This window comes from Lampetra fluviatilis, chromosome 15 (genome assembly GCF_964198595.1).
Source record: "Lampetra fluviatilis chromosome 15, kcLamFluv1.1, whole genome shotgun sequence".
NCBI lineage: Eukaryota > Metazoa > Chordata > Hyperoartia > Petromyzontiformes > Petromyzontidae > Lampetra > Lampetra fluviatilis.
In genome coordinates, this window is record NC_136289.1 from 11,165,290 (window position 1) to 11,179,542 (window position 14,253).

The 14,253-nt window shown below is 45.0% G+C and overlaps 1 protein-coding gene and 2 non-coding genes across 3 annotated transcripts in view; 1 reads left to right on the forward strand and 2 right to left on the reverse strand.

Moving 5' to 3' along the window:
- Nucleotides 1-249: 249 nt before the first annotated feature.
- TRNAF-GAA (transfer RNA phenylalanine (anticodon GAA)) lies at nucleotides 250-322 on the reverse strand. Its single transcript has one exon. It is a non-coding gene; the product is annotated as a tRNA-Phe (tRNA).
- Nucleotides 323-627: 305 nt separating this feature from the next.
- Nucleotides 628-700, reverse strand: TRNAF-GAA (transfer RNA phenylalanine (anticodon GAA)). Its single transcript has one exon. It is a non-coding gene; the product is annotated as a tRNA-Phe (tRNA).
- A 3,630-nt stretch (nucleotides 701-4,330) lies between these two features.
- LOC144936314 (cationic amino acid transporter 2-like) overlaps nucleotides 4,331-14,253 on the forward strand; it is a 31,171-nt gene continuing 21,248 nt past the window's right edge. Inside the window, exon 1 of the mRNA XM_078863411.1 lies at nucleotides 4,331-4,505. The gene's annotated coding sequence lies outside the window, so the exon portion shown is untranslated. The remainder of the gene's footprint in view (nucleotides 4,506-14,253) is intronic.

Here is a 14,253-nt window from a genome sequence, read left to right on the forward strand (position 1 = left end):
TACTTCACCACACTGGTCAGTGCAGATTGGTGAAGGGAGTGGAGGCTGGAGGAGCAGGACTGGTGGTTCGGATAACCGTGGCAGGGAATCGAACTCAGGTTACATAGTTCATAGCGCAGTGTACAAATCACTGCACCACTCTTTCACAAGATAATAATAATAAATAATAAATATATAACGCGTCAGATATGATCTTTAAATATCTGACAGGAGATATACGCACACACTACAGAAAAAAAACAAGTCCCTTGCCGAAACCCGGGATTGAACCAGGGACCTTTAGATCTTCAGTCTAACGCTCTCCCAACTGAGCTATTTCGGCTTGTCTCTGGCTCAATCCCGGGTTTCGGCAAGGGGATTATTTTTTTTCTGTAGTGTGTGCGTATATCTCCTGTCAGATATTTAAAGATCATATCTGACGCGTTATATATTTATTATTTTTATTATTTATTATTATCTTGTGAAAGAGTGGTGCAGTGATTTGTACAAGCCGAAATATAACAGTGTACAAATCACTGCACCACTCTTTCACAAGATAATAATAATAAATATATAACGCGTCAGATATGATCTTTAAATATCTCACAGGAAATATACGCACACACTACAGAAAAAAAATAATACCTTTGCCGAAACCCGGGATTGAACCAGGGACCTTTAGATCTTCAGTCTAACGCTCTCCCAACTGAGCTATTTCGGCTTGTGGATGACAGCAATCAGGATCCCACTTAGACCACTTTCACAAAAGAGTCTTTACAGAGCATTTAAGATCATTTACAGAAACCAAGGGCCACCACCACATCGGTGGGTGCGTTATAACTGCTGACGCCCTTTAAATGGGGGGGAAGAGCATGAGAGAGGAGCCATTCCGAGAACCCTGCCATCATTGACCAATCTCGCAGAGAGTGCTGGAAAAACGACGTGGTGCTGTGATTACAGCATGCAGGCTGCACTTAGGGGCCACAGGTGGTGTCCACGACACGACCGATTTCATTATCCGAGACAGAAGTTTCCCCAATTACCTCCATCACACCCATCACCCTCTATACACGTTTCCCTTTGTTACTCAACGTCAGGTGAGTGCAGTGCGCGTTGACTGGACGAGAAGAACCAACAATCTGGCGCTTCACACCCATTAAGGGAGCTGCAATTGTGCGAGGCTAATCGACTGCTGTAGACACGCAAACACGAAGACAGGTTTTCCTCGCTTTAGACCGGTTCAATCCGGTTAGAACCGGTTTAAGCTGGTCTAAATCGGTTTGAACAGGTTCCAACCGGATTAAAACCGATTTGAACCAGTTCAGACCGGATTAAACCGCTATTAATGTCAGCATTGCGCGTGAAGGGGTATTTAATTTAGAATAATAATTGACTGACGAACACAATTCGTTCCTGGGACCTGTTTGTAAGTCGGAAACACTATTGGAAAGTAATACTGGTAGGAACCCACTGGTTCCACCAGCCCACGGGATTATCGTGTCCGTCCGTCCGTCGTGCAGGGACGGGCTGGGTGGGGAGGGGCTAGGTGGGGGGTGGGAGGGGCTGGGTGGGGAGGGGCTGGTCACCCCGTGGTACCCTTATAAATCTCAACGTTTAACCTACTCACGCCGGCTTGTGCCTGCCCTCACAGTCGGGCATATTTGTGGAATACACCACGCCGCTGTTGACCCTGGACATTGACCGAGCAACTCAACGTTCCTACCAGCTCCCTCCGCAGGAATGTGTTTAAATATCCATAGGGTCAGTGTTTTAAAATGTGTTGCGATTCAACGAAAAAGAGACGCATTATTAAACTCATAGAAAAGAATAAACATTCTACATTTGCGGTTTAATTATGCCAGAACCGGTTTGACCTGGTATAATTCAGTTTTGTCGGAGTCAGCCAGTCTAGCCGTTCTATCCAATCAGATTAACAAATACCGTAATGTATTGTGCTATGCTCCCACGTCTATCTAATTTTTCGCTTTCATCAATTCGCATAGCCCAGTGTGAAGTATTGCCAAATAACCCCCACACCGATGCAGCGTTGGGGGGGGGGGAGACCCCCTATCCACAAGCAGTGAATGTACAAAAAGGGTTGTACACAACAACATGTTTGAGTGTGGTACAAGTAGTGTACTTGAGGCTTGGGTATGTCGATGCCATGCTCGTGAGGACATCCTCCATAGAGATGGAGCGATGGAAACATCTCGTGTGCGGGAGCGAGATGGATTGTTTCCTCGCGTGACTAAGTGATTGTCACCGCTTCGGGAAAGTGGGCTTCATTTTCTGGTGATAATTATAATTGTAAATACTCATTGGGTCTTTCGGTAAAGTCACGTAGATAAAAAAAAATTCACGACGTTTCGATCGCAACACAAGCAATCGTCTTCAGGTGAAAAAACACAGCAGGCGGACTGCTGAGGCAGGAAGAAATATATTTCTTTACCGAAAGCCCCAAAGATTATGAATTCCTGCAGTCACGAAAGCTTTAAGCCAAGATATAATTGTAAATGTTCTATAACCGAAGCTAGCTGCAGTGAGTACACGGATAACACTTTCCTGCGGAGGGAGCTGGTAGGAACACGTTGGGTTGCTGGGTCAATGGCCAGGGTCAACGGCGGCGTGGTGTATTCCGCAAATATGCCCGACTGTGAGGGCGGGCACAAGCCGGCGTGAGTAGGTTAAACGTTGAGTTTTATAAGGGCACCACGGGGTGACCAGCCCCTCCTCACCCAGCAACACCCCTCCCACCTCCCCACCCAGCCCCACTTCTCCCACCCCCCCACCCAGCCCCACCCTCCCCACCCAGAACCACCCTCCCCACCCAGCCCCTTCCTACCCTCCCCTCCCCACCCAGCCCCACCCTCCCCACCCAGACCCTCCCCACCCAGCCCCTCCCCACCCTCTTCTCCCCACCCAGCCCCTCCTTCCCCACCCAGCCTCTCCCTGCACGACGGACACAATAATCCCCTGTGGGCTGGTGTAACCAGGAGGTTCCTACCAGTATAAGCTGAGAGACTGAATCACCATCCCAGCACGGGAGGGGTGACACAGGGACGTGATGCGAAGCTGTCTTGCCAGACCTCTGCTCCAATTTTAACGTTGCATTTGCTTGCGATTGTTGCATTTGCTTGAGATTGTTGTATCAGGCACATTTGGGATAAGGGATACAATCCGACACCCCATGTGACATTCAATGAACATGTTTGTGATTTTTTTGCCAGGGCATGGGGCTCATTCAATTTTAGTTTACTGACCCATCAGCTCCTGAGTCTCGTGGCTACCTCTTGAGTGATGCTGCGTTTAATGTAGTCTATATTTTACAGGGAAAGGTACTTTAAAACAAATATACAATATACCGTACAGTACCCTTTCTACCTTTAAATTAAGCGAGATGGCTTCGACCCACTCCTGTCCACAAATATGTAACGGCCTTTCATTAATCCACTGCTGGATGAAGGCCTTGGTCAGTGCGTGATGGCGACATATGGAGCAGAGGGAGGCCAGTTCAGATATAATTTGCCCCACATGTTTATTGTTACGGGAATCGAACTCAGGGATTGCCTAACAAGCTCGATGTGAATTCCTATATCGGAACTAAATGTATCGAAACAGATGAGACGGGTGCATGACTATAGTAGCCGAATACAATAATGCTGCCTTTAAAGACCCCCTGTATGTGTGATATGTTAAGAGCAGTACACCCCTTAAAACCTGGCATATTTTCACTTCAATGTGAATTCCACTGTGGCTTGTCAGTCTATAATGGAATGAACCTTGTTTAATGTTCAGCTACAATGAACTTACATCACAACTGCAGCAGCCTGTGTGATGGATGCTTGCCCAAAAGGTGGGATTCATTTTCCTAAGGCTACACGGGGTGAAATAAATAAATAACCAACACACGCAAAACAAAGAAAAAGATGCCCCGTGTAGCCTGAACAGACTGCTGGGGCAAGTGCTGTTAGTGAGCACCTATGAAGGCCGGCACGGCACACGAGGGGGTGGGTGGCCAGCACCACGCCCGGTCGCCTTTGTCTCCTGAGTAGCGATGTTTACGCATTGCACAAGGTACTCATTTGAGGCTGAGTCGACCTAGGGGCGGCCCAGGACCGCTTCAGATAATCGTCACCGGTGTTGGCCGTGAGCGGGAATTGAACCCGGGTGGCCAGGTTCGTAACGCAACGTGGCGCTAACCGCTCCACCACCGCTCCCCACCACACACAGACCCCCCCCCCACACACAACCCCTCCCCACCAAAAAGTCCCACAACATGGGGTGGTGGTGGTGGTGATGTATAAACAGTAATAGGATTTGTTTAGGAGGCAGAAACTGGAGAGAACTGGTGGTCAGTGGTCTGTCCCTCCGTGTGGCTCTCGGCACAGTTGCTTGGAACGGGTTGTGGGGTCGAGACTAAGTTGCTGGGGGACAAGGCATCGATCTGTTGCTGCTGTGTTGCTCAGACGTGAGACAATTGTTGCTCAGGTTTGCTGGGTGAACCAGCGTCTCCGACGCAAGTGAGGGTAAGTTCTTACTAAACACGCTGCCTTGCACTTCTCTTCACATGCAGCAGCAGCAATGGATTGGCGTCAATCTTTATAAATAGTGTAGGTAACATTTGTGACTTTAATTAAGACTTTTCTTGTTCTTCGTCTTATTCTTCGCGGCATTTCCCATTAATTTTGGGTTTGCATTGTTGGTCCTCGCTATCAGACGCCAGCCACGCTTACACATTTCTCACCGTATCATAATCATCTATCTCTACTTAGGTTTACCTTTCAACCCACCTCCCTCTCGAAACTCCGTGTTATTAATTACCTTACCAGCGTGAATCCATGCCTTATCTCCGCACGTTCAATCCATCAAAGATGATTCTTGATCGATGGAATACTGTACTGTGCGTATATATATTTACAATATCTGCGATTGGAAGCATAATTATTCGTAAAATTGTAAAGGTTTATAAAATTGTAATTGAACATATTGTCATATTGCCCGTGGTTTCAAAACAGTTGTTTCAAATTCAAGTCCTTTTAGTGTGGCAGTCAACTTCTCGCCGATGCCTGCTGTCAAATACATGTTGGTGGCATCATTGGTGCATCTATATGTTACTCAAGACCCGCTTGAGTACACGATTATTGTCTGTCAGTGGCATCTCAGTGCCTCCCTCAAGGGTATTCCAATTGCAAGAAATAATGGGAACAAACTTGGTCTGAGTCCATAAGCCCATGGGATTTCTACGTGTTTCTCATCAGTTCCAGAAATTGTTGGAATTGGTTTAAAATCCATCTCTTTAAAACAATAGTTTCCTGATTGTGTTGGTCTGAAAAGCCATTCAACTGATGGAAATATTTGTTTTTTGTGTGTAGAGATATTATTTCTTGTTGACTATTTTATAAACAATAATATTCCAAGCAATTAATAATTAGTTTTTTTTTACTTTTATGGTCTAAATGTATATCAGGGCTGTGTCTGTTGGTCTGCCTGTGCTATAGTTGTGCAACATTGTAGCATTGCACATGGGGAATATAATGCTCCTCTGTATGATAACATTCTGACCTCTTTATAACACCCTGGTGGTATGAGTTTGCGCCTTCCGTACATTATCTTGGATGATGCTGCATGTTGAGTGTTTAATATCATGTTCCTGGGTTTTAGTTCATTGGCATTGGCCGTTATCCAGTTCCTGGTGGGTGGGATGATTTCCTCCCATCGCCATGCAGATGTGATTCGCTTACTCCTATGTAGTGTTAGTTTCTTTTTGATTACTACACAATGAACTTACGTAACTCATGGCTAATGACCAATTAATCTGATAAGGCCCCAGCCGCATCAGATGTAGAAAGTTAATCAGGCTTGAGCCTGGTTAGCTTTCGAATGGAAGATTTCGTTTGAATACCAGGTGTAGTCGGCTTGATTTGCGGGGTGGCCATGTGATGGCAGTACTGCCAAGGAGTGAATCCATCTGTGCGGATCTTTGCGTGCCATCTGCGAACTCCGTTTTTTGTTTCCCCCCACAAGACAAACATAACGGAATGGGCCAAACATCGCAATGACGGTCCTCTTGTGAGACTTTCCTGGAAGAAGAACATTATTATTATTGATACTCGAAACGCAAATCTACAAATGATCGCTTGCCAAGCGTTCAGTATTTGTGTGAAATGTCACCCCGCCGTGCTATATTCACCGCATTGGGTACAGCAGTACGAGTGTATATATATTTTTTACAAAACCAATTAGCATGACAGTATTAACATGAAGGCAGGTTTTCAAAAGTATTTTTAGATGATGGCACGTGGAAGTTGCACATCGTATTTTAGTGTTATACACGTGCGGGAAAATGATGTAATCAAAAGGAAGATGAGAGCAGGTTGAAGTGCTTTGTAAAAACTTTAACTGAACAAAGGCAATATACCAATGTGACGAAAGATAACTATTTTGACCAGTTGTGTGTTCATTTTCTTGGTTCTTTCGGTAAAGTCACGTAGAAGGGAAATAATAAAATAATAAAAATTTAACATAAAAACACAAACATAATGAAATAACATTCAGACGCTGTCTTTCCGACAGACCTGTTCTTCACCTGAGGACGGCTGCTTGCTTTGTGGCCGAAACGTCGTGAGAATTATTTTATTATGTTTTATTTTTATTATTTTATTATTTCCCTTCTACGTGACTTTACCGAAAGAACCAAGAAGATGAATCCCTGCAGTCACGAAAGCTTTAAATCGAAATTTAACAGTTGTGTGTTGTTACCTACAATGACACGTGGATCAGACAAATGGCCACTGACGAAGAATAGTTACCAAAAGCTAAAACATTTGCACAAATAAGCATAGGGTGGCAGTTTTCTTGCAATTATACCGATAGACAGAAACAGGAGCACATGGACTTGATAACATAGGAAATCATAGACAGCGTTTTGGCTGTTAGGAAAAGGAAGTGGGCTTAGGCAGGAGGGCTGATTGCCGGAGGTCGAAACTAACCGTGGTGCATAATCCAAACGAGGGAACACATCAGAGAGTCCCGCCACGGTGGAGATGGAATGATGAAATCAGCTTGTCTGCAGGTTGGCAGATGGATTGTTACAAGGCCGTAGCCATGGAGTCAACATTGGAGTGGGGGACCAAATCTTCTAGGGTGTCTGGGGGTCCCAACCCAGAAAAATATCTAAATCTCAAAAATTTTCCTGCCTAGAACATAGAAAAACCACTAGCACATGGGATGGACTTTTTCTTTATTTTTTACAATAATGTCTAATATTGTATTGTATTAGATTGCTCTGTTTTTACTTTTTTTACTATTTCTTGTTTCATTGTATGTAATGGCAGAGATTAGGGATTAATAAAGAACAACCATAACCACAATCATATAAACAGAAATCTATGCGTTGATTTATATGAAGACAAGTCCAGATATTGTGGCCAAGGTTGATCAAATACTGTAGTTGTTTGTATTTACATAGCATAGCATTTTTTATAGCGATATATTGGGGGGACATTTTGAGTATATTTCAATATTGGGGGGGATATCGATCGACGTTCGGTCGTCGCGTTGATGGGACTCGTCGCGACTTTTCACTCGACAGAGTTGGGCCGCGTGAAGGCTGCCATAGTCCACTCCGTCACTAGCTATCACACAGGACTGTGCTAGGTGGCGACGGCCTGGGAAGGAGACCTTCATCCAGCAGTGGATCGATCGTCGCTGATGATAATGATGCTTACGTTAATTGTCAGTGTACAGTATTGTAGTTGAGTGCTAGTTGAACTCGGATTTATGGAAGCACCGATAATAAGGCAGTGCAGTCGAACACTTCTAATACACTCTCACAGACGGAAGTTATACAAAAAGGTTAAGGTCACAATGCTCACTGGCCAGGTGGAAAAAAACAACTAATTTGATTAGTCACGCATGCATACAGCAAAACTGCAAGTCAGCTAATGCTCGCTGGGTCGCGTCAGCGAGGCAGGGGTTTGATGCACAGATTGTTTGTTGGCAGCATGGCTGGCTCTTGCTAAAGTGAGCTGCTGCTCGGCCAAGCACTCGTACAGACATTTACACCAATTGTGTTTACACATCAAACACACGGACAAAACTAACAAACCAGGCATCGGTGCGTCGGTTTATTAAAAGCAGTCAACGCGACACGCGCAAGTCAGACACCACTTGTAGCGGAGCCATCGGATTCAGCCGTGCCGCATTTTTCACAACAGGTAAATTTGAGCGCAGACGCTTCTCTGTAACAATAGGTAAAGGTGCAGCCCTGCAATGTCTTGCTCACGCCACGGCTGGTGCAAGGGCCCCCTCGAGGGCGAGCTCTAGAGTGCTTATTCTAGAGCAGTGATTTTCACGAATTTTCACGGGGGGCACTTTCGCCGATAAGACATCACCAGTGTGAGGGCTGCCACACCGCCTGCATTGTGGCGTCTTCACTATTTGTGTATGGTCGAGGGGGGGGGGGCACGTCAGGGCCGCACTAAAGACCACCAGGGGCCAGAGCAGGGGTCCCCAACCCCCGGGCCGCGGACTGGTACCAGTCCGTGGCCTGTTAGGAACCTGGCCGCACAGCAGCAGGAGGTGAGAGCGGTGAGTCCGCGCGTGGTCCGCCCATGATTTTATTGACCACTTCCGTCCGCGTCTCTTTTCCGCACCACGCACTTGTCTCGGTCACAGTTTTGGTAAGGCCCACAAGCTGCTACCCCCTAGTAGCCAAAATGAGTAAAAAACACAAACGTCGCTGGAGAGCTTCTTTGAAAAGGGGGAAAGACCCAATGATGAACCACCCTGCCCCGGTCCGTGAAAAAATTGTCTTCCACGAAACCGGTCCCTGGTGCCAAAAATGTTGGGGAGCGCTGCTCGAGAGGGTGTTTGGTGTACTTCTACCATGCCGGTCAAATGTCTTGGAAGAGGCACGAGTACCCATATTTTACCCAGTGCCGGATAATTATCCTCGTAGCAAAAGTAGCTACATATGCTACGGACCCCGCACTTTCATGGGCCCCGCGCTAAATGCTATCAAGCTATCAATTCCGGTTCAGTGATTCTGCACTTGCTCTATTACTATAGTACTATACCGCCTTCAACTTTATCAACGACTGGGTGTTTAAGGTTAGCGATTTGTCGTATTATCTGGCTGTATAGAAAATAAAAAAATACAATTACTTTACTATGCAAGTAAAAATTTGTGTTTTAATATTTATGTGATTTTTAAAATTTAGGGCCCCACGCTAGCTTAACCCCGCACTGATTTTACCCCACCAGCACGCGACCTGTTCACAGACTGACGGGGATGTTACCCATGCATACTGCTGGGTGGACGGAGGTGGTTGGGGGTGGGTGGGATTTTAGGATAAACCCGCACCATTGCTTCAACTGCTCGCCGTTACTCCGTGGCAGCGTGCCCACTCTTTTGTAACAACACCATGGAAACAGTAACTCAGGTCTGGTCCAAGTATGCATGGGCGCTTGCATCCCGTTTTTTTTTATGTAGACGGGTAACCGAGTTCTTCCCCAGCAACGCACTGTTTCAGTTTTTGAGTTTCATTTATTAGGTACTGCATAACCCTGTGAGCCATTCGGCTCTTGACTCGGGTGCAAACGCAACAAAACAAAAACATGAACAAGAAACATCTTAAAGTGACTACACGCAACAGAAAAATCCAGGAAAAAACTGTCTTCCAAAAAAACCCACCGTATTTCAACGAGTGCGGTTGAAGTGTGGTAGAAATAAAACCCGCTATGAAACTCGCGCAGTGTGGGAGTGCGGGGCACCCACCCAACAGTCGGATTGACAAAATAGCACAGACAACGGCGCGTTTGGGACCTCGGATTGAATTCACCGCATTGAATCTTAGTTCCTCTCCGTGGCACCATTCGTGCAATTTGTCCGCGGCGGACCGGATAGGATCGCTGTAATATGAAGGAGGTAATTGCACGGCAACAGCTGACTGCTTATTGTTGCTGACGTCTGAGCCACCCACACACACACACACGGGCATCTGGCGATGCTATCAAACACATCCGGCAGTTTAGACAGGTGTTTTAGTTAAGGGGTTGTTGGTGAATCGGGACTGATAGGTAAAAAAAAAGATCTTTGATATTTGAGCCAGTGGAACTCAGTTATCCCTTAGGGTCCATGAAAATTTCGATCATCAGCGCTTCCTCAAGTTATCAGAGTGGTGCAGTGGTAACGCTTGCGCTTACAGCAAGGAGAACCTCGGTTCGATTTTTGACTTGGTGTGGGTTTCTGCGTGGAGCTTACGTTGTGGCCATGTGCTACATGAGTTTTCTCCAGGCTCTCTGGTTTCCTCTCATAGGTTAAAAAAACCATACGTTGTATCGATCTGGCATCATACAAACATCCAAATGCTGAAAACTTGCCTCCAAATTACTACAATGGGATTACACACATCACAACATCGCCCCTCCTGCAAAAACACGTGGGCAGGACCCTCCAGAAAGACTAGTCTTGAGACTCAGAGAAACTGCCCTGGGTAAACAAGTTGTAAATGAAAAAAATTCGTGATTATCCGCAGGGTTTCCCTTGCTCCTTGCTGAATGCATCTGTATTTTTATAATCTGTAAATTTTCCATGCACAAAAGGATTCCATCAACAAATCACAGTATTCCTATTATTTGAGATGTTATCCGCATTTGCTTTGTGCATAAGTGAAGCACATTCACAAATAGCATCGCAGTTAAAGGGATCCGTGTTAATCCCCAACATAACCGAAGATAAGAGGAGTTCTGATGAATATTGTTTGTACTTCAGAATGCACAATGGGTTCCTTGACTCTGTGCCCCTGTCGTGGATGTGAGGAAGGTACACGTGTATGTTTGTTGAACTTCTTTTGCACCGTATGTAGTTAGCTGACCACTGCATGTCCTGCATATGCAGCTAAACTACATTAATTACAGAGTAGCATTATTTGTCCTAACCTGATATGGATTTGCGACTACTTGGTGCCAAGTCTGAGTTCCTCTGGTGGCGAATCTTTTTTTAAATATTACTGCCAGCCAAGTGGCTCCAGGACTCAGGGGTCAGAGACTCTAGCCGGCATGGTTGCGATCCTGGGTTCAAATCCAGGCAAGCTGCTTGTGGTTAAACCGGGTTCCAAAACGTAGTGAGTTTTATGGTCTCAGTCCACTTACTGGTCACTAAATTTGATAACAATAATAATAATAACAACAGTTATTTAATAATAACTTCAACTTGTAACGCGCTGCACAGTGCTCGCTCACACTCGAAGAGAAAGAACGACTTAAAGGCATCAGGAGGAACCACAGACAAGCGGGTAAAGTCAGCCAGGCAGTGAGCCAACGCCGAATTCCTTCCCAAGCTCTGCGGTCCTGCATATATTAAGGCGTTATCGACAAATTAATGAATGTTCACATGTGGGAGGGAACCTGAGTGCCCGGAGGAAATCCACGCGTGCAAGGGGGCAACACTCTATCCCATACAGATGGTGCAGGTGTAGCCCACATTTTTTTAATATGTGTGGCACCTCACGGGAGGGCAGTTTCACAAAATATTTGTGTGATCCACCATCCCTCCACAGTGCTGGAATACAGGCGTGCATAGCCACCACGAACCGGCCTGGCAATAGAAAGCTGTTCTGAAATACAAGATGAGAAAACAAAGACAAAGATCCCCCGTAAAAACCTGAACAGACTGTTGGGGCAAGTGCTGTTAGCGAGTAGCACCTATGAAGGCCGGTATGGCACATGAGGTGGTGGGTGGCCAACACCACGCCCGGCCGCCTTTGTCTCCCTAGTGGCGATGTTTTACACACCGCACCAGGGGAGGGCCCAGGACTGGTTCAGATAATCTTCACCGGTGTTGGCCGTGAGCGGGAATTTAACTCGGGGGCCCAGGTTAGTAGCGCAGCGCGCTAACCGCTATGCCACCGCTCCCCACAAGAGAGACATCAACTCATAGATAATCGCGCTACATTGGGAGAATAGGGGATAATAAGATGGATAATTTGCGGACCCTTTAGTTGCTGCGGATAATAGCAGAAAATACGTCACGGATAACAAGGAGTTTTACTGCACTTTCATTTGGAAGTTGTGGCACCCTTCCAAGTAGTTCCCCGTTAATGTTCACTGACTTCTAAGATGAATTGATCACACACACACTCTCTCTTGTTTGCTTATCTAATACACCCAAGGGTAATGCCTTTAAAAGGCTTTCACATGTGCACCATATGTGCACAATATTTTCTGTTCCCCACTTCTGTTCAGTTGAATTCGTAGGAAAAAATATGAAGCCCATTTTGTTTCTCTCACGTATATGTTATCTTGTAATTGTAGTGATTCACGTGTGATTATAAAATGCGAGATGCCTACATTTAATTAGTTTTACACCAGGTCTTCATTTATGCGTGGTGAGTGTCGCAGTCGGATACACTGTTACAATCTGGGTATATATTTATTCGTGCTGTGTGGCTTTTGTTGTTTTTGATCATTAATTTCCCAAATATCAGTCAGCCAAATGTTTGACCCTTTTCACGCAAACTGATATTGTTTCTCACTCGCTATAATTATGAGCCCGCTGTGAAAAATACTTAAAAGCAATTGTGTAACCAATATGTTGAAAAGTATCCTTCAGTGTGTGATTATATTTATCATTGTTATAGCTGCCATGTGTCCCATGATATCATGGATAGGTGACATTTTTTAATTATCTCAGACGAAATCACCGTGAGAAAAATGTCACGTAATTACAACCTGAGTTGAATATACAATTTCAGCAGTGGTTTGTGAATCTGAAATGGAGACGGATTCACACTGTCTGGATAAGCAACACATTTTCTTTTGTCCCGTGGAATAACTGATTTGGAGAGATGACACTCTAAATGTGAGGATGCTACAACGACCTTTCTGGAAGCCAAATTTGAGCCCTTTCCTACTTACCGAGTCCTGAAAGTTTTTGTGTTTAGAATTGCTCAATTTATCCCCATTAACTTTAAAAAAAGAACAGCATGACGTGGCCGGGTTACTCAGCTGTGAGAGTGCTGAGTTTGCCACAGCCGAGAGCCTGGGTTCGAATCCATGTAGCTGCCTGTGTTTAAACCAGGTTCTCAAGTGGAGCGAGTTGATCGTTTCAGCCCAGCTACCAATGACTGCACAAAATAAAACCCTATTATTATATTTTGCGACTGGCAAAGGAGGCTTCATGATGTAAATGCTTACCCCGAGCCCTCACTACTCTGATGGTGCATTGTCTTTGAGTTGTGCGCCTTTTGACGTCATCTGGTCGCACACCATATGATACTAGGCTCTAAAGAAAGCTGTCTCTGGTGTGGATCAATCAATTTCAAGGACAATGCATACATTATCAGAGTGTGTTGTTCGTTTGCATTCTGACTGCAGGTATTGTGGTCTATGCAAACATGATTCCTAGTAAAAAGGTGTCAGTTTTGTTGCCAGAGAGAAGGGTAAACAACCAATTATCATATTTTTTACTGGCAAATGAGGTTCCAATGGTGTAAATGCATACATTATCAGAGTGTGTTTTTTGTTTGCATTCTGACTGCAGGTATTGTGGTTAATGTAAACATGATTCCTTGTAAAAAGGTTTCAGTTTTGTTGCCAGAAAAAAGGTTAAAAAACCTATTATTATAACATAACACTTAGTTATGCACCACTTCATTTGTCTCAATTCCAGCTCTGAGAATTAAAACTATTGGTCTGACCCACGAAACGATGATCAATCTCACATGCGTTGCGGGTGAGAAAGCGCTGCCCCCTAACCGTCTGGACCAGAGGTCACCTGACGGTTTCTTGGTGGGCAGCCCTGTAACGTCTGCTTCTCTACCACGAAGGGCGGCACTGCTTTACGAGGGTTCAGAGTGGACGCTGCTTCTCGCGACGTGACGCCGGCAACGTAATCGGAATAACATTTGAGGAAATTGACAATAAGTACCTTTTTTTAAAAGCGTGGTCTTTGTTTCAACACGTAATGTATGCCACGGTATAATTCGAATTTTATAATGGGAGGAAAAATGTGTTTTAAGATAATGATCGCAAAGTACAACTTTGTTTCAGTGTTTAATCAGTTGTACAATAATACGTGTCTAAAAATGCAAGGCTCTTTGAGAGATTAGATACATGTCTGGATGAAGAGTGATGAGTGTAATATAAGGTGTTATTTTATTCACTGTTTTTTCCCCATCTTGCTCAGTGCATAAATTAAAATCATTTTAACATTCCGAATCTTTAAAACTTATGCCCCACACTCAACCCTTCCTGTTTCTAGTTCATTGCAGT